The sequence below is a fragment of the Geotrypetes seraphini genome, chromosome 2 (assembly GCF_902459505.1).
Source record: "Geotrypetes seraphini chromosome 2, aGeoSer1.1, whole genome shotgun sequence".
NCBI classification, from domain to species: Eukaryota; Metazoa; Chordata; class Amphibia; order Gymnophiona; family Dermophiidae; genus Geotrypetes; species Geotrypetes seraphini.
Window position 1 is genome coordinate 382,433,779 of NC_047085.1, and position 20,788 is coordinate 382,454,566.

At 40.4% G+C, this 20,788-nt stretch overlaps 1 long non-coding RNA gene across 1 annotated transcript in view; it reads right to left on the reverse strand.

Moving 5' to 3' along the window:
* The window catches only part of LOC117353997, a 55,811-nt gene that overhangs the window by 11,768 nt on the left and 23,255 nt on the right, over positions 1-20,788 (reverse strand). The gene's annotated exons all lie outside the window — the stretch shown is intronic.

A 20,788-nucleotide genomic window follows, 5' to 3' on the forward strand; every position in this document is an offset into this window, starting at 1 on the left:
ATGTTTTCCTTAACAACCATCTGAGCCTGCAAACTGGGGAGACCAGAGATCCAGAGTCAGATACTTGACATCTGCTTCCCCACTGCTACTACTATTATTTATAAAGTGCTATCAGACATACTCAGCACTGTGCAGAGTCACAAAGGAGATAGTTCCTGGTCGAGTGAGCTTACAATCTAAACAATAAAGAGAGACAAACAGGATGCTAGAGTAGGGGGTTGCAGTTAGAGGGGATTGTTAAATTGCCGGCTAAGGTGGTGAGCAGAGGGGAGTAGTGTAAATCTATTAGGTGCAATAAATCGGTGACAGACAATGAGATAAGCACTTGCTCTGTTCTCGTGTCTAGAGATACTAGTTACATCCACAGTTATATACCAGGTTTAGGTATTTGCAATCTTATTGGAAGGGTGAGACCAGAGAATATCTGAAACTTACTTTATTATAAAAAAAATAAAGAAAATAATATATAGCAAGCTGTATAAAATAACACACTAATAATTATGCACAAATATCTCTGTAAACATCTCAGCAGAAGACAATTAGTACATATGTAATCACTAAGTAATCAGAATATATAACTAATATATTCTTATGTAAACAAACTATAATTCCTGATAAAAAAAATATAAGAAGCACAACTGAAATAGCTTGGCTAAATACCAATGGTCCCAAAAAACTGTACCCTTAGCAAAGCAAAGATACTTTATCTAACCCCAGCAGAACAACAGAGATAAATCCCTGCCTCACCCCTGGGTCCAGCTGATGTCAGCTCACACAGTGTGACAGATTTATCTTCTTGGGCTACAAGCATACAGCGAGCCCTAAGTACAGTAGATGTAAACTCCTGGGAGGGGGGCGCTGGTGAACTCAAAACAGCATGGTCAACTGATTTTATGGCTCCCGAGTTTCCTTCTAAGAATCCTGCAATTTCTTCAACAATTTCCTATCAATTTTCCCCAAATTTCCTGGACACCTTTACAAGTCCGATATCTAATAAAGCTGCTAAATCTGAACAATCTTCTAGCCAGATATAAGTCTCTAAACACCATAAACAGGAGGCACGCTCTCCTAGCAAGATGGCCGCCAAAGACACTAACAAAATTAGATTACACTCAATTATGGACGAGATCTTCTCCATTAAAGGAATTTTACAAGACAATAATAACTCGCTTTCTGCTCTGTGAAGATGTCTCCGAAATTAAATCACAATTAAGTGAACTCCAGTCTCACACCAATGTAATCGAAAATAAATGTGCAGTCAACTGAGAAAACAATGACACAATATAAAAAAAAATTAAAGAAATTGATATATTGAAGAAAGACCTAGAAGACCTAAATAATAGGTCAAAAAGAAATAAATATTTGAATTCTGGAAATTAAAGAAGAATCGGAAGGTTCGCACCCTATTGCCTTCCTGGAAAATCTATTTTCTAAACTACTGGATCTTCAGTTTGAACCTTCACTTAAAATTGAAAGAGCACATTGCACACCTTCTGTGAGATCTACAAACCAGAAATTCCCGAGTCCCACAGGCATTTCAAATTTTACAAAAAGCCAAAATAAAATCAACCATCACCTTCGAGGGAATGAAAATTATGTTCTTCCTAGATCTAAATAAATTTACGGTAGGGTAAATGTAAACTCCTCACTCTGTCACAGAACAAGTTAATTTCCTTCTGCAGCAGCCAGAATAGTCAGTTGTCCATCCTCTGGAATGCAGGTTGTAAATCAAAGACCAAGTTCAGCAGTGTCCCAAACACAGTCTGTCTCCCAATCTCGTAGCTGAGAACAGGCAATTCACCAGGAAGATTCTTCTATAATCAGTTCTTATTGTCCCTGCAAAGTGCAAAGGTGCTTCACAACACTAGCCTCGACTCCTCCGAATCCAGCATTGATTGATTCAGAATAGCGCAGCAAATTCTTTAGGGCATGCACATGTGACCTATAGGGGACCAATCAGAACCTGTCCAGCAGGGGCTTTTTGGTCACACAGAAATATAATAAATAGAGTTCTTGTAGAAGGTCTCAGTGAGACAGCCAGAAGTGCCAAGATAAGAGCACAAGTCACTGTTTATAGCAATGCTTGAGGAGCTTGCCTCTCCTCCACATATTCTAATAGCAATAGAGTTCCAGTGATAGTAAAAGTCCTTGGCTGTGCACACATAAATTTTGTAAACACATCCAGAATGCCTTAGGACAGAAAAGATGGTTCTTTGCCTAAGTTCTAGGCCCAAAGTCTCCAAAGGTATAGCAGGGATTACCCCTATTGTAGGGTAATGAGTTGAAGGATGTCTCAAAAAGGTGGGTTTTCAGCCTACTTTTGAAAAAGGGAAAGGAAAAGGCATGGTGGATGGACTCAGGTAGTTTATTCCAGGCATACGGTGCAGCGAGCTGAAAAGAATGAAGTCTGGAATTAGAAGTGGAGGAGAAGGATACAGATAAAAGCAATTTGTCTGAGGAACAGAGTTCTCAGGGAGGTGTATTGTATAAGGAGAGAGAGCAGAGGAAAGATACTGAGGATCAGCAGCACAAACACACTTGTAGGCTAGTAATAAGAGTTTGAGCTGTATACGAAGGCAGATAAGAAGTCAGTGAAGTGATTTGAAGAGAGGGGAGAGTGTAGCGAGGTTGGCAGAAGATAAGTCATGCAGCAGAGTTTTCTACAGATTATAGGGGGAGAGGTAGTTCAGCGGGAGACCTATTAGCAGTAGACTGCAGTAGTCTAAGAGTGTGGACAAGGGTCTGGGTAGTGTGCTCAGAGAGGAAGGGGTGAATTTTGGTGATGTTATAGAGATAGAAGCAACAGACTTTAGAAGTCTGTTGGATATGAGTAGAAAATAAAAGGTTGGGGTGGGATCCAAGATGGCTGCGATCAACTGAAAGCTGAAAGACGCCTTGAAATCTTTTTCTGCTGTGATGATTTTTTGCCGGTTTTTACCGGACAAAATTACCTGAATGCTGAAGAGAAGGGGCAGAAGTGCTGTGGAGCCTTGGGGCATTCTGGAGCCCCTGTACTCTGTGAGATTGACAAACTTTTGAGGCGCCTTCATAGAGACCCAGTATGGCCGGGGGTTGGCCTGCAGGAGCCACTGGTTGCGAGTAGGACCACAGTGGATCTCCATGGGCTCGAAACCACCTTGAGCCCTGACGTGAGAGCTCCACTTCTACAGCCGCAGAGCACTAGCTCATCATAGGATCGGGACGCATCAGAGAAAGACGCTTCCCTTATCCTGGAGGCTGAAAGACCAGTAACAGTGAGCATGGTTCTGGATTCCCCTCTGAGGCAAGAGAGTCTAGAGGGTGCTGCACTGATTTCACTGGAGAGAAAAGAGCAACATCAAATAGGAGGCCAACAGGATGGTGAACAAGATAGTGAGCGAATATCAATTGTGCATTTACAACCTTTTATAGTAAGGAAACCACCTGAAGTGACTTTTGATTCTCTCTGGGACTTGATGGTAAATTTAGGTAAATCTATAAGCCCTCAAAATTCAGGTTCTAGAGGCTAAATTAAGTGAACAAAAAGAGGAAATTAGGGAATTAAAGCAAGAAATGAGTTCTTCTAAACTTCACTTTGAAAAGATTGATAAAGATTTGACAGAAATTCAACAAGTCCAAGAAGCTTTGATTAAAGATAACGTATATTTACGGAGGAAAACAGAAGCTTTGGAGAATAATTTTCGTTGTAATAATCTGCGGTTTATAAATTTCTTACAGGTGTACACAGTAACACCTAGGGAAATGTTAAAGAGATACTTCTTGGAAGTCTTGATGGTAATTGAAGAGTCAGTTCCCTTTTTGCACAAATTTATTACTTACCAACTAAAGAGCAAGATCAAAAAAACTGCAGAACAAGGCCAAGATGCACAAATATTAGATATATCAGTCATTTTGGAGGCCTTTGACAAAGAAATTGTCAAATCTTCTACTTTATTGGCATTTGTGGCACTTCTGCCAGACAAAATATGGATTGTGAAATTATTCTTTTTTTTTCTTTAATTATTTATAACTTTTCATTGTTACATACTAAGTAAAACACTTGTACAGAAAGTGAGATAGTAAGAATACAACTTCATAAAGTGTAAAACACATTACACCTTAGTACAATTACAAAAAGAAATAAAAAAAACCATTTATTTAAACTAACTCACTCAAATCCTCAACCTGTGATTCCAAGATTACACATAAGCAAAGAAATAAAGGGGAAAATACAACAATATAGCAAGATAAGCTACAGATAGTATTGAGGTAGGAGCGGCTTCATTAACTATTGAGCACTTGATTTTCCTTCATCTAGTCAGGACATTGCCAAAAAAGCACTTAATTGTTGAGGTTCAAAGAAAACGTATTTAACTGAGCAGTGGCAAATAATACACTTGCAAGGATTTCTTAAGTAAAATGTTGCTCCCAGTGAGGTGACCCCTGGTCTCAAAAGAAGAAATTCTCTACGACGCTTTTGAGTTTCTCTTGAAAGATCAGGAAACATTTGAATTTTACATCCAAGAAACTCTTTCTGTTTGTTTTTAAAGATAAGCCTCAACAACCACATTTTCTACTGTTATTACTGTAGTGTAGATCAGTGTTTTTCAACCGCTGTTCCGCGGCACACTAGTGTGCCGCGAGATGTTGCCTGGTGTGCCTTACGGTGCAGACACTGATTAGGCCTCAGGCCGGGTCCCGCAGGCGCTCCCATGAGACTCCCCCGGTCCCCGCTGCTGTTCAGTTTCGATCTTCTGCTCTGACGCAACCGGAAACAGGAAGTTGCAGCAGAGCAGAAGATTGAACACTGAGCAGCCGCGCGTGCGCGGCTCTTTGGGAAAGCATGCATGTCGCCGAAAAACAAAACCTACAAACTAAGGTGAGGCGAAGGGAGAGAGCTGGCTAAACAGTAGGATCGATTGGGCAGGCGAGTGGTGGCTGCGGGGACTGTGCGATCGCTCGTGTTCCCAGCTTAATTGGAAGGAGGGAGTGAAAGGGAAAAGGATTCTGGGCCAAGGGGATGAAGACGGAAAGAAAAACCCATAGCAGGAAAGAAAGGGAAGGACAGGCAGGTGAGCCAGATGCTAGAAGCAGTGGGGGGGGGGGAAAGAAAGAGGGAAAAAAGCTAGATGGGGTTGAAAAGAAGAGACACACTGGTATGGAAGAGGAAGATAGGGGAAATCTGGACACAGGAAGGTAACAGAAAGAGGGGAAATTATGTGCATGGGGCATAGGGACAGAGACATAAAGGGGACATGCCATGGGGATGGTATATGGACACGGGGGGGGGGGGACAATGACAGATACATAGGGGAGATATTAGAAATGGAGAAAATAAGAACACAGAAGCGAGATGGTTTGTGGGGATGGGACAGGGACCGAGCTCGCAGGCTCCAGTGGCTTGCACAAATTACATTGTAACGTGCCATGAAAATAAGAGGGAGGAAGGTAGATAGATAAGCCACTTGAGAGGAGCTGAAGGGTAGTAGAAAGGAACAGATGGTAAAGGAGGGAGGGAAGGGTGGTGGTGGAAAGGAATAGGACAGACATTGAAGGAGGGTGGAGAGGAACAGACCCCGAAGGGAAATGTGGAAGACAGAGTGGGAAGAAGACAGATGCCAGACTATGGGGGAGCGGAGGGAAGAAGATGGGTGCTAGACCAATTGAGGGGGGGGGGTGAAGGGAGAGGCACAGTAACAGCAAATGGAAGACGTAGAGAGAAGACACACAGTGGATGGAAGGAATTGAATGAGAAGATGTGGAAAGCAGAAACCAGACAACAAAGGTAGAAAAAAAAATTATATTTATTTATTTATTTTTTGCTTTAGGATAAAATAGTATATTAGTTGTGTTGATAAAAATTTATAAACAAAGCCCTGCCAGCTGAACATCTCTTTCTCTAGTTCAGCAGCAGGAACTTTGATTTATAAGAAAGGAATAAGCTAAATATTACAGTACTAAGGCTTATATGGATGCAGCGGGGGCGGTGAATGGGATGGCAGTGGCGGTGACTGGGCGGTGAAAGGGAACGGCTGTTGACGAAGAGCTACGTGTGTGTCTTTCTTCGATTCCAGCCAGAATATCAGCTTTGTGTTCAGCCAAACAGACCCAGGTTTCGCACTGAATAAAGTATTTTATAATTTTTCACTATTCTGTTTACTTAATATTTCATAATAAAGTAATTATAAAATACTTTCTTTGTGTTTATTTGATTCCTATTCAAGAGAATTACTTTATATATAGTCAATATAGGCACAGAGTTAAATTTTTTAACATTTTCTAATGGTGGTGTGCCTCGTGATTTTTTTCATGAAACAAGTGTGCCTTTGCCCAAAAAAGGTTGAAAAACACTGGTGTAGATGGTATAGCAATATCTCGATCTGATGTTTCCAAGATTTCCAATACATTCTATGGTGCTTGATCAGTCATTTTTTTCTGTAATTGACTCCCTTCTTTATTAGGCAAAAAATACACTTGGGAAAAAGACAGCAAATTTTCCTCTGGAACTTGCAGAATTTCAACCAAGTACTGTATCTCCTAAGCATTTCCCTAGGAGTTACCATTGCTAATCTTGGAAAATTAATTAATCTCAAATTATTGTTCCGTGCATTATTCTCAAGTGATTCTAGCTTTGTCCTAAGACTCACATTATCCTGAAATTATTCTTTAGAAATAGACAAAGAATTTTTAGGGCTTCGAATTCAAATATTTCCTGATGTGGCCCACAAGACCTAGAAACACAGATGTCAAATTTTACTTCTGAAATCTGGAGTCACTTTGATTGGAGGAAATATTTTTCCTAAGATATCCATGTAAACATATAGTTAAATATCATTCTGTAAAATATTTTTTAAAAAAAAATCTTTACAGTTGACGACTTTCCTATCTATGAAATGCCTCGAGAGCAAGTATGTAATAATAATAATAAAAACAGGACCATGAAGTTCTATGCAATTTACAATGATTAAAAGGTATTATAGATCGAGTGGAATAAACAAAGTTCAGAGTTAGTGAATAACACTTCTAAAAATCATTTGTTGAGGACTACGATTGTATAGGTCAGTTACCTAAGTTCTTCAGGAACAGATGTGTTTTTAGGCGTTTTCTGAATTCCCTATAAGTAGTAGGCATGAGCAGTTGTTCCAGGTCTTTATCCCATAATTGCTGCTTGATGTGAGAAAAGATGTTGGTGATGACTTTTAAATTTACAACCTCTAACCGGTGGAGAAACAAAGTTCGGATGTGAGGTTCTTCTGAATCTGTTGGTTGTGAAGTAGAAAAGGGCTGTTATATATTAAGGGGCTAAGCTATAAAGTACCTTAAAGCAAAAACAACCAAACTTGAATTTCACATGTGCCTCCATCGGCAGCCAGTGCAGAAGTCGATAGGAAGTTATCACGTGATCAAACTTCTTCAGTCCATAAAGTAACCTAACCGCTGCATTTTGTACCAGTTGCAATCGCCGCATGTTCTTCTGGGAGAGTGCCAAGTAGGCGATGTTACAATAATCGAGTTTACTCAGTATGAGGGATTGTACCAGAATTCTAAATGATGAGATATCGAAGTAAGCTCTGATGAACCGAAGCTTCCAGAGGGTGAGAAAGATCTTTCTAATCAGGGAGTCTACCTGGTCTTTCATGGTCAGGCTCTGGTCCAGTGCTATTCCCAATATCTTCATAGTGGGTTGAATGGGATAACTAAGGTTATTGATGCACAATGATGCTTTAGTGTCAAGTGGGCGTGGCAATGCTATAAAAAATTTTGTTTTCTCTGAATTTAGCTTTAGTCTGAATTCAGTCATCCATTGCTCCATCCGATTTAGTACTTCTGTTGCTTTGGGGGTGACTTTTGAGACAGAGGTAGTAAATGGGATAATTATTGTGAAGTCATCAGCGTAGCTAAATAGTTTTATCCCCAGCTGGGACAATTGCGCACCCAATGAGGCCATGTAAACATTGAAGAGCAGTGGGGATAATGGTGATCCCTGTGGCACGCCAGATGGATTGCTCCATGTAGCAGAGAGATCGTAATTAAAACGGACTTGGTAGGTGCGTGATATAAGGAAACCTCAAAACCAGTTTAATACCTCTCCTCTGATTCCAATTGCTTCTAAGCATTGTAATAGTTTCCCTTGGTCCACCAAGACGAAGGCAGAGCTCATGTCAAATTGCATGATTAGGGCGTTGAGGCCCTTACTAAACAAGTAGCGCACATTGTCCAGGATAGCCGCAAATACTGTCTCAGTGCTAAACAGAGGCCTAAAACCAGATTGAGTTTTGTGCAAGAGAGATAACTGGTCGAGATATTCCATCAGTTGGGTGTGTATCATTCCTTATATGATTTTTACAATAAATGGGATGGATGCTACTGGTCTATAGTTGGTTACTGATGTTGATGATTCTTTACGATTTTTTGGAATTTGAGTTATTATAATATGACCATTATTAGTGAGGAATTTTCCATTGTTTATGTTATTGGTTAGCTAATTCAATAGAGATAGTTTAAAGTTTAATGGAGCTGCTTTCATAATTTCTGGGGGACATGAGTCCAGGACACGGTATGATTTAGAGTTATTCCATTCTAAATTGTGGAAGGAACTCCAAATCATGTCCGCTGGTATTTCATTTCTTTGTAGGTATTTCGTTTCTTTGTATATCAGTTGATTGATGTTCATATTCGGCAATTATTGAGTAGTTATTTCTTAGGTTTTTAATTTTTGAATCGAATGTTGTGCTAGATCATTTGCTGAGGGTAACTTTATGTTATGCATGGGTTGAGTGTAGCATGTGGTGTCAAATAAATTCGTAACTATGTTGAACAGTTCTTTAGTATTAGTTCCTTTTGAGCTAGTGTTAGATGAGTTAATTTTGGATGAGTAAAATGTTTTACGTTTTTCTTTTATCTGTTGTTTGTAGAGTTTTATGTTGGATCTCCAGTTGTCCCGGTCTGACAACTTTCCCGTTTTTTTCCAGATTCTTTCTAATCGCCTTACTGATTGTTTCATTGTAGAGCTCATATTAATAGAATATGTCTCTCCTGTAGGCTTGAGTCGATCTGCTTTTTTTTTTATATCTAGAATATTCTAGAAGTTCTTTAAACCGCTTGTAGTATTCTTGGATCCTAATATTATGGACTTAAGAAAGATAAATCAATATTTTTTTATGACATTTTATTTTTAACAGTATTGAGACTTTTTCTACTCTTTCTGTACAAGATGTAATGCTTGGTAAATAATGGAAACTTGATAAAAAGAAAATGAAAGGTCAGAGTCGAAGACAAATCCAAGATTACTTGGCCGCAGCTTTATTTAACAATTCTTGCAACGGCAATGTATCAAAACTGAATTAACTTAACCCTTCTTCCAATGCGGCCTTCTACTATTATTCTTCATTGCTAGCTAGTCAAAAATCCAGAAAATGCATTCATGTTCATACCATACAGAATTCACCTCCTCCCCGTGAGACCTAAGATGTTACAGCCTCACATCAACCTGCAGCGGTATCGCACACAAAGTATTCCAAACACCCATAATTCCTTTCAACCCCTTCACATCCACCTGGAAGAACCCTGCTCTCTTGCAGATGCAACTCCCCTGCTACCCAATCCCAACCAGAGTCCTAGAATACACCCATACACACACACCAACAACCAGCAAGAACAATTCCACACTGTCTTCCCGATACTGAAAGCCATACAAATAAAAAAGAAGGGCAGGGTGGGCCAATCGAGCTAAACTCCATAACCTTTCCATGAAGCCCAAACCACACCAATCCCCATAACCTTCCACCTTCCAATCACCCCAAAATAAAATTTTTCTTCTCCTTACTACCCCGCTTCCCACCTAGCCCTTAACTAATCAGCATCCTTACAGCACCCACCAACTTGTTTTTTCTTCCTTTCAAAAAGCTCTACTAGTTACAGTATGGCTAATAAACATCTTACCTCCAAAGCTCCCATGACAGCTTCTACATCAATACAGAATGAATGTTTGTTCCAAGGTGAGGGATTAGTTTAATGTACAAGTTGTATGCCTATTGAATCCCTCGTGAAAGACGTACAAGAACTAAGAGATGAGGTGGCAAGACTAAGAGACATCTGTGAAAAACAGAAATCTATCCCAGATATGCATATTGATGCATTGGGCTGGAGGCATTGGGCTGAAAGAGGACAGCTGGACACAGTTCACCAGACCCTGCAAAGTAAACCTAACTACTCCATCTTCTGTTGAACTGAAGACCTGATTTGGAGCCCTAGAGGTTGAAGATATTAAATTATCTCAAGAACAGGAAGAAACAGAGCTAAAAAAATGTCAAAGCTGCTGGAGCAGTAGCCATTAAGAAGAGAAAGGTAGTGATGGTCGGCGATTCCCTTCTGAGAGGTATAAGACCAGACATGATGTCAAGGTGAGGTGTGCTGTCTGCCTGGTGCAAAGATTCAAGATGCAGTGGAACTTTTCCTGAGCCTCACCCAGCAAATACTTTTGCTGAGACTCACTCTGCAAATACTCAGAAACTATGTAGCAAACAAGCTACATCAATCCTAAGGACCGATATCCTATGCCACTCATCCATATTTGTACAAATGATACTGCTAGGCATCCCACTGAACATGTCAAAAGTGACTTCATGGCCTTGGCACAGAGGGTGAAGCAATTAGGTGCACAGGCAGTGTTCTCATCAATCCTTCCTGTCTTAAATAACGAATAACTGAGAGAAACTCGCATCCTGGAGCTGCATGGATGGTGTCAACATGAGCACTTTAGATTCTTAGCCCATGGAATGATTTTCCATAACCTGCTCAGCAGAAATGGTGTTCATCTATCAAAGAAGGGACAAAGTATCTTTAGTAACAGATTGGCTAATGTACCGAAGAGGGCTTTAAACTAAATTTACTGAGGATAGGTGTAAAATACCACAAGGTAATTAATAACTCTCTGGAATATAAGGCATCAAATACAGTTATTAAAATGGGACAAAAGGGCAATAGCTGGAAATCTTTGTATACCAATGACTGTAGTTTGGGAAACAAAATTCCAGATCAAGAAACTCTAATAGCTGTATTGGATTTAGTGGCAGTCACAGAAATGTGGCTTACAGAGAACCATGTTTAGGATGTAGTTATACCTGGCTATAATCTTTTCATGAGAGATAGGGTAGATAAAATGGGCAGTGGAGTGGCTTTATATGTTAAGAATAATATTGTGACAGAATTGCAAGATGTGGGGGGTAAAGTAAAAGCACTGTGGGTTAATCTGGAAAGAGGGAATAGAAAATGTATCTACCTGGGTATGATACACAGGTCTCCTTCACAGTCAGAAGAAATGGACAAAGATTTAATTAAAGACATTCACAGGATAGCTAAGAACGGAGAAGTACTACTGATAGGTGATTTTAATATGCCAGATGTTGATTGGACTTTACCTGCTGTGGAGTCATCTAAAAGCAAGGAGATCTTGGATTCGCTACAGGAAGAATTATTCCAGCAATTAGTAATGGAACCCATGCGGGATGGAACTATTCTGGACTTGGTGCTTACAAATGGAAAAAGTGTTTCTGAGGTTCCAATGGGCGATCATTTGGCATCTAGTGATCACCGAACAGTGAGGTTCAATATTAACATGCGGGATGAGAGGACTTACTAGATTTCAAAAGGTTCGAGATTTCAAAAGAATTAACTTTGTCAAGATTTGGAAATATCTCAAGGAAGAGTTAGTTGAATGATTGGAACAGCTGAATGAAATAGAAAAGAAATGGGCAAAACTGAAAGAAGCTATTCTAAAAGGTGAAAAACCTTTGTTAGGAAAGTACATAAGAGTAAAAGGAAAAGAAGGCTGCTTTAGTTCTCAAATGTAGTAGTTGAAAAAGTGAGAGAAAAAAGGTTAGCCTTCATAAATTATAAGACATCGCAGAAATAGTATTGACAGACAAAAATATGTGGAAAAGCTAAGAGAAGCGGGAAAAGCTGTCAGAAAAGCAAAGATGGAAATGGAAGAAAAGACAGCTGATATGGTAAAATTCAGGGATAAAACATTTTTTTTTTTTTAGATATGTAAGTGATAGGAAGAACTGTCAAAATGGCATAGTGAGGCTCAAAGGTGAAGGGGAGAAACTAATAACGATAAGGCTGAACTGCTTAACAATTATTTCTGTTTTGTATTCATGGATGAAAGACCAGGGGTAGGACCACAGAAAATGAACACAAATGGGAATGGTTGTGTGGTTCCTCTGACCAAGAGCAGAAGTAAGGAGGAGGTTGGGAATTACAGGCCGGTTAGTCTGACCTCGGTAGAGAGTAAACTAATGGAAATGCTTCTTAAGCAGAGGATAGTGAGCTTTCTAGAATCAAATGGACTGCAGGACCCAAGGCAGCATGTTTTACAAGAGGCAGTTCTTGTTAGACAAATCTGATTGATTTCTTTAACCGGTTGACTAAACAGTTGGATATGGGAGGGGCACTAAATATAGTGTACTTGGACTTTAGCAAAGCTTTTAACACGGTGCTGCATAGCGATTGATAAATATATTGAGTGCATTCGGTATGGGCCCTAAAGTGACATACTGAATTCAAATATAGTTAAATAGAAGGAGACAAAGGGTAGTGGTAAATGGAGTTTACTCGAAGAAAAAGGATGTTGTTAGCGGAATGCTGAAGGGATCTGTCCTTGCACTGGCTCTATTTAACATCTCTATTTAACAACATTTTGCGGAAGGACTGTCTGGCAAAGTTTTATCATTTTGTGGATGATACCAAGCTCTGTAATAAGTTAGACACCCTGGAGGGTGTGGATAACATGAGGAGGGATCTGGTAAAGCTTGAAGAATGGTCTGGTAACTGGCCATTAAGATTTAATGCTAAAAAATGCAAGGTCACTCAGGCTGCAAAAATCTAGGAGAACGGTAAAGGAAGCAAAGTACTTCTGTGTACAGAAGAGTGGGACATGGGGATGATTGGGTCTGATGATCTCAGGGTAGAAAAATAGGTAGAAAAGGCGATGGTCATAGCCAGGAAGATGCTTGGGTACATAAGGAGAGGAATGTTAGGTGCCATCAACTCATGTTGAGTCCTAACAACTTGATGAAAATCATCAAATTTTCATGGCAGAATAGAGAAGTAGATTGTCAAGCCTTTCTTCAGCACAGTGTAAATTTTATGTTGTTGCCGTTGTTGCATCAAACGCAATCATCCGCCTCCAAAACACCATCTGCTGCTACCCAGATGGGTGCTACATCATTAGTCTGACATCTCCACTGAAATCTATCCACCTTCAGAGGCCCTGTTGGTAGTGAAATTACTGATGGCATAACTTTCAGCTGCATAGATGTACGCAAGCCCCCGTGCCACAAGAAGTCTATGTACCATAACTGGGGAAGGAGAATAGCCTGTAGGAAAAAGGAGGTGTAATGCCATTGTATAAGTTTCTGGTGAGGCCCCATTTGGAATACTGTGTACAATTTTGGAGACCGCACCATCAAAAAGATATAAATAGAATGGTGTCGGTCTAGAGGGCTGCTATAAAATTGGTTAGAAGTCTTTGTCATAAATCATATGGAGACAGATTTAGAGAGCTTAATATATATACTCTGGAAGAGAGAGAGGGAATATGATAGAGATGTTTAAATATCTCTGTGGTGTTAATGTACAGTAGAGGTCTGCATGGGAATGGGGATCGTGAGGGGATCCCCCCTAGGTCAATGAGACTCCCATGGGGACCCCTCCCAGGCCGACCGTACTCCCACGGAGATGAAACTGGGGTTCCTATCCCAACTCGAGGCCTATCTAATTTCCGGTCCGGCGTCGCACTGAGCTCCCAACAATTCAGCAGCAACAGTCTTTGTCACACAGGCATTGAGCTCAGCATGTAGGCATTAAGCTCAGCACAGGCACACATTGGTTCAGCTGCAGCACAACGGGCCAATCACAAATGACCTCAGAACTTTGGGCCGATCACAAACAACCTCAGAGTTCTAAAGTCATTTGTGATTGGCCTGTTGTGCTGCAGCTGAACCAATGTGTCTCTGTGCTGAGCTTACTGCCTATGTGATGAGCTCCAGAGGAAGGAGAGCCGGCGGCTGATTTGCTGCTTCTGGGGAGCTATGGTGCTTTACTTTTGTTGCCTTTTTGTGCGCATCTAAGGTGCTGCTTTGTGCAGCCGCCCAAGCAAAGAGTGGGATGGCTCTCTGGCTTCCAGCTGTGTTCTGCCCTGTCTCCACCTGAGCTGGCCAAAGTTGCATGGGTTAAGTGTGGGCACTAGGTCTAGAGAAGGGAAGGACCTCGGGGGGGGAGGGAAGGGGGGCAGGCCAGAACCCAGTGCCTCTCTCTCCACGGCTCGCTGCTGCTGTGGTGAAGGTGGCTGTAGTTCCAGCTCACTGGGGTGGCTGGCTGGGAGAGGGCCTACTCCCCCTGTCAAACCACTTGATAGGAGCTGGCTGGAGCTGCTGAGGTCAGGTTAGTGGGGGAAGGGTAAAGGCTTGGTGGGTGCTGGGATCTGGCATGCATGCGACAGGTGGGGAGGAAAGAGAGGAGAGTCAATTTTGCCCACAGGTTAGGCAGGAATGGGCTTGGAATTGTGGGGGATAGCTAGGGGGAAGGGAGAGGAAAGTGACAGGCAGGCTAGGGCTAGGAGAAGAAAGAGAGCTAGCATGAAGGAAGAGAGTGAGGTGACAGGGAGAGGGGATACAAGATAGCAGCAGGCAGTATGGCTAATATGAGAACTAGCAAAAGGGACAGGTGACGACTATCATGAGGGGTAGGGAGAATGAGGCAATGGTGACATGGAGCATGTGATGACAGGTGGCTAGACAGTCATATAGTATGCACCAAATTTATATATCAATTTTTCAAAGGGTATACTCCTCAAGCAAAATAGCTGCAAAATTTTCCAACTACTTTGTCCACAACCCCTTTGTAAAGCTATATCCACTTTATCGGAATCCTCAGCAGCACCACTTAGAGCTCGATATATCTCATTGCTCTAAGCTTTACGTGTCAGATCGTCATCGGATCCGAGTTTTCTCCTACTTAATCTTAATTGTATCTTTAATTTTGGCTTTGCATATATTTATACTTGCTTATATTTATACTTATATTTTAAACTTTTAAGCATATACTTAGCTTAAATCGTGTGATCTCTGGCTAGGGATTTCAATGCCGACATGTTTCGCTTTCTCAAGGCTTAACACCTAACTGTTATACCGCCAGTAACTGTGACCACTGTCCTCAGGTAAAGCTTAGAGCAATGAGATATATTGAGCTCTAAGTGGTGCAACTGAGGATTCTGATAAAGTGGATATAGCTTTACAAAGGGGTTGTGGACAAAGTAGTTGGAAAATTTTGCAGCTATTTTGATGATCAATTGCAGGTGGCTAAACAGGCCAGCCAAGGTGACAGCCTTCCACCTTGGGCAAAGAGAGAGGTAGGGAGAGTGAAGTGACAGGCTGGATGGGGTGAAGGGGAGAGAATCTGGTGACAAGAACAGGCATAAGGGGTACAGAGATGATGGTGACAGCCAGGCAGGCCTGCCAGGATCAGGGGTAGGGAGAGTGTGGTGATGGTGACAAGGAAGCAAGTGGGCCAGTGTGAGGGGTAGGGAGGTTGGTTTCTGTATGTATGAAAAGGACTGTTTTCTTTTAGCGCTGACTGTGCAGGATCGATCTGTATTAATCTGGTTTCAGTTTAACAATGGGAATATTGATGTTATAATGCTCACTGCAGTGTTTATGATGCTCCCTTTTCCTAGGTGCACTCTTGCTTTGTGACTCATGGATTATTACTAAAAATGTTTTTTTTTATAGAGAGGAAGGGGCTGTTAAAAAAATGATTGTATTTTATTGTTGGTTTAAATAAACTAAGACTTAAAAAAAAAATCAAAACTTTCTGAAGTAATTGCTATTTTTTATGGGGACAGGTAACTTTTATGGGGGAACGGTCAGGGACAGAGGAGATTCCTCCCAGGGACAGGTGGGGATGGTGGGATTTTGGCATGGACGGGTGGGATTTCTGTCCCCGTGCAACTCTAATGTACAGGAGGTGAGTCTTTTTCAAAGGAAGGAAAACTCTGGAAAGAGAAGTATGAAGTTAAGAGGTGATAGGCTCAGGAATAATCTAAGGAAATACTTCTTTACAGAAAGGGCAATAGGTGCGTGAAATAGTCTCCTGGTAGAGACTAATAATATATCTGAATTTAAGATAGCATGGGACAAGCAAGGGGGATCTCTTAGGGAGATGAGGAGATAGTGGATGCTATGGATGGGCAGACTGGATGGGCCATTCAGCCTTTATCTGCCGTCATGCTTCTATGTTTCTAGTGTTAAATCAGCAGCTCTGTCATTGTTAATAGTCCATTACAATTAGTGGACTTTCCATATCTTTACAGGAGAATTTACCAATGAAAATATGAAAACTCCCATCACAGTTTAAGGGATATTAAAAGCCAAAGGTTTGACGTCCCAACCACTGTGAGTTGATAAACAAATCTCTCTTCGCTTTTTCTCTCTTGCCTAAATGAGCTCTTTAAATGGCTATACTTGTAATGCTTAATGAACTTTCTGACTTATGGAATTAATTGGCCTCTATTCTATTCTATTCTATTGCACAACTCATGTTCAATCATTTATGTCTAATGTAACTTCCACACAGTAAGTCAAACTCTTAGAGGGCTAATCTTTCTTTATCCTTTTAAAAGGAGGATTCCGCAGTAAGGCCACAGACCTAGAAACTAGAAATTAGACTGGCATTTATTCTAATTCAGGGATTTTGTACAATGAAAATTTATCCCCTAGGTTTTACTTATGTTGAATGTCCATGAAGGATGTGGGTGGTGTTTTTGGATATATATATTGAATACTTTCATACCCTATTCATATTTTTTTTTATTATATTATTCTCTTGCCCTGAGATATTCTTTGACTAAATCTGCAGCTCTTTTATCATTTGCAGTTCCTTGATTTACTGGACCATCCATTCCTCCTAGCTATGCTCAAACCACCAGTTACTACAGTCAATTGAGTTTTTGGGATACCTACAATGAATTTGAATGAGATAAATTTGCAAGTAATGGAAGCACTACATACAAATCTACCTCGTGCATATTCACTGTGGATATCCTAAAAATCTGAATGCCTAGGAGTCCCCCCCCCCCAAGACAGACTTGGGAACTACTGCTCTGCACATCTCTTTTTTCCTTGTGATTTATTTACCCTATTCTATCTGTCTTTCAAAGTCTTCTGGGACCTATACAAGCACTTCATTCAGTCTTATTCTGTAGTTATCTGAAAATGCCTAGTAATCTCTTTCACTTTGTTCTTGTATTATATGGATTTCTCCTTTTTGTTTATTCCATTGAGCTTGATCTTTTGTCAGCTCAGCTTTAATGATCACTAACATTTCTCTTTGATTGTTAATCACATTTTATGGCTTCCAAAGTGAAATGTATTATCTGCCTCCTAGAACCAGGGGCACATTGTAATGGAGTGAGCCAGCGGACCCTGGTTGGAGCCGAGATCCTGGCTTTTCCTGCTCGAGTCTTACCTGTTCAAATCCAAGGCCACATCATTACCCAATGGCCCAGACATGATGGCATAAGCACAGATTCAGAAGAGAAGAAACAGGAAAAGATCAAAAACAGTCTGCAGAGAACAGAAACAGCAAAAAGCAGAGATGGCTAGGAGAATAATGATATCACTGGAACCACACTCAGGTCATTAATTTTATTGTTGACCCGGCATGGCTGCGTTTCAGCAAGGACCTGCATCGGGTATCCAAACTCACTCATTCATGCAAAAAACCTTTACTTGTGCAGACCACAAATGAGTGAGTTTTGAAACCCTGACAAAGGGACTTGCCAAAACATGGCTGTATGAGATCAACAATAAAATTAATAACCAGTGTGGCTCTGGTGCCATCATTATCCGCCTGACAGTCTCTGCTTTTTGCAGTTGCTGTGATTATAAGCACAGATTCAAGCATCATCAGATGACAGCTTTTGCTAAGACAGGACCACTTTCAAAGGTTCAAAGGTGCAGTATCTCTGCCTTTTTAGAATGGCCTTCATAACAGAGTCAGTGTAAATCTGATTCTCTTCCCTCCTTCAAATGATTAATCGAGTGCTAATTTTTAATACAGATATCAGTGAGGGAGTAGAGGAAGGAAGGTGCCACAAGAGATCAGTGAGGGGGTAAGAGAGGGAAGGTGCCACAAGGGCCAAGTCATCCTTAATATCATTCCTAAAAGCTATGCAGAACTGATGACATTCTTTCCATGCAGCGATGACAGCCAAGTGGCAGCAGCTGGTAGAACACTTAGTCACTATACCCGACTCTGGTCATAAACAGTGTAATGCACTTTCTATGGAATGAGTAAAGTAATCAAACACACCTAAAAGCATGATGCCAAAGGTAAACAATCCCTAAAGTGTGCCCAGAGTATAAATCTTTTTTAGAATTAATCCCCTCTTCTATGAAACCGCGCTAGCGTTTTTTAGGGCAGAGAGCCGCGCTAAATGGCCTGCACTGCTCCCGACGCTCATTGAGTTCCTATGAGCTTCGGGAGCAACGCGGGCCATTCAGCGCAGCTCCCCATGCTAGAAACTGCTAGCATAGTTTCATAGGAGAGGGAGTAAGTGCAGTACTACTTTGCAAAAATATTTGATTTTCTTTGAAACCTCTGAAAAGACACAGATAGAAGAGAATTGTCCTTCAGTCTTCCCCAAGTTCTATATATGGTGTCAGTCAGAATGGTGCTTAGAACATACAGTATATAGAATCGCCATATATAGAATCAAACTTAGCACCCATATACTGACTAACATTTAGGCCAATGAAAACCAGGCCTAAGTATCTGCACCTAAGTCGTGTGAAGATTAAGCATTTTCTACAACAGTGCGTCTAAATTTTAGGAATGCCCATGATCCACCCATGTTCATCTCCTGGCCATGCCCTCTTTTGAGATTCACACAGTAGAATTTATGTTCACCACTTTATAGAATGTGCTTAGAAAATCGTGCATGTAACTTCTAATTAGTGCCAATTAGCATCAATTATTAAGTGTTAATTGCCAGACTGGCACTGATTAACTTGTTAAACAATTACTGTAGGTTGCGCACACAAAATCTGTGTTGTACATACATTTGCAAATGCATCTTGGGTTGGACTATACAGAATCTGGGCCTCAGTGGCTAAAACTACCGTAGGTTTCAGATCCCATGTATTTGTAGGTATAAAGAAAAGTGGAGGAAGTGTGTAGGAAGAAGACATGCTCAGATTTCTTTTACTGGTAGGGTCACCTGGCTTTTCTTCTCTCAGGCATAAGAATTGCTGCAGCTGCTGGGTCAGACCAGCGGTCCATCCTCTCATGAAAGTAAGATTCTAATTCTAATTCAACATTTGGAGGAAATTCATCAAGCAGCTTTATGGCCTAAAAACACGTTAAAGGAATTAGCGTGCACTAGATGCAAAAGCCCATTCTATTCCTATGCGCTTTTAGCATTTAGTGCATGCTAATTCCCTTAATACACATTAAGGTGCATTAAGGCCAAAATACCTTTTGATTAATTCTCCCCTTTCAGAGTGCATCATCCCCTAACTAGGGTCTAGAGCGGTTTACAATGAAATTATCAATATAACTATGTAATGACATTAACATTTAGTCAAAAACATTCAAAACAAAAATAAAACACACACACACAAAAAATCAAAATAAGAAGATAGTTTCTTTATAGACTGTCGAAGGTCATTCCAGATCTGGACTGCTTCATAAGAAAAAGACAGCTCTAGCCTCTTATGACAAATGGCCTTAGATGGCAGGAAGGTCACTTGACCTGGACAAATCCCTGCCTGAGGGAACACCACTAACTGGGCTAAATTCTCAGGATCCATGCCATTTAAGATTTTAAAAATAAAGCAGTTTTGTTTTAAAGGTAACCCATGCTCGAATAGGGAGCTAGTGAAGTTCTCTCAGCAATGGCAAGACATGACCAAACTTTTTCTTTTTGAAAAATTAATCTAGCTGAAGTGTTTTGTAAAAACTGAAGGGTTTATTTTTTTCAGAAAGGAATCTGTAATCAGTGCATTTATTTAATTATTTATTTATTTATGTATTTAGATTTATTAGCTGCCTTTATGAAGAGATTAACCCAATAAAGAATTGAAATAATCTATCTTGGATAGAATTATAGTTTGAACTAGCAAAGTAAACTGGCTTTCATGAAAATAGGGGGTGAACAGCCCTCAATTGTTATAATTTAAAATAATTATTATATAAATTGTTAATTTGAAATTCAAAACTTAAAGATGAATCTAAACTAAAACCCAGCACTTTAAGAAAGTATTATTGATAGTTTAAACAAATTACTGGAGAAGCAGCTAATGAATGATCTACTAATCATAAAATTTTATTTTTTTGCAGGATTCAACTTTATTTTGGTAATACAACCCAAAATTAATATTGCAACAGTCATGTCATTAGGCATAATCAATAAGACAGTAAGAGAACAGATATTCTCCCTTGTCCAAAACCACAGAATTCAGTGAACACACACACACAATTTTTTTTTAATAAAATAGGGAATAAGTGGGAGCTCTAGGATATTCCACATAGGGGGGTGCCAAAAATAAGAAAACACATGATAACTGCACTGGCTGGAAGGTTCTAATGAGTGAGAGAAGGGACTAAAGGGAAACCACAACGTGCCTTTAACGATGGTCACTAAACCCGTTCCAGACGGTTTAGCGTGGTAGTATTTTACTGGCCAATTCTCAAATGGACTCAATATTTTTCCAAGCTTCCTTGCAGATTCTTGACTCTGGCATGCGAA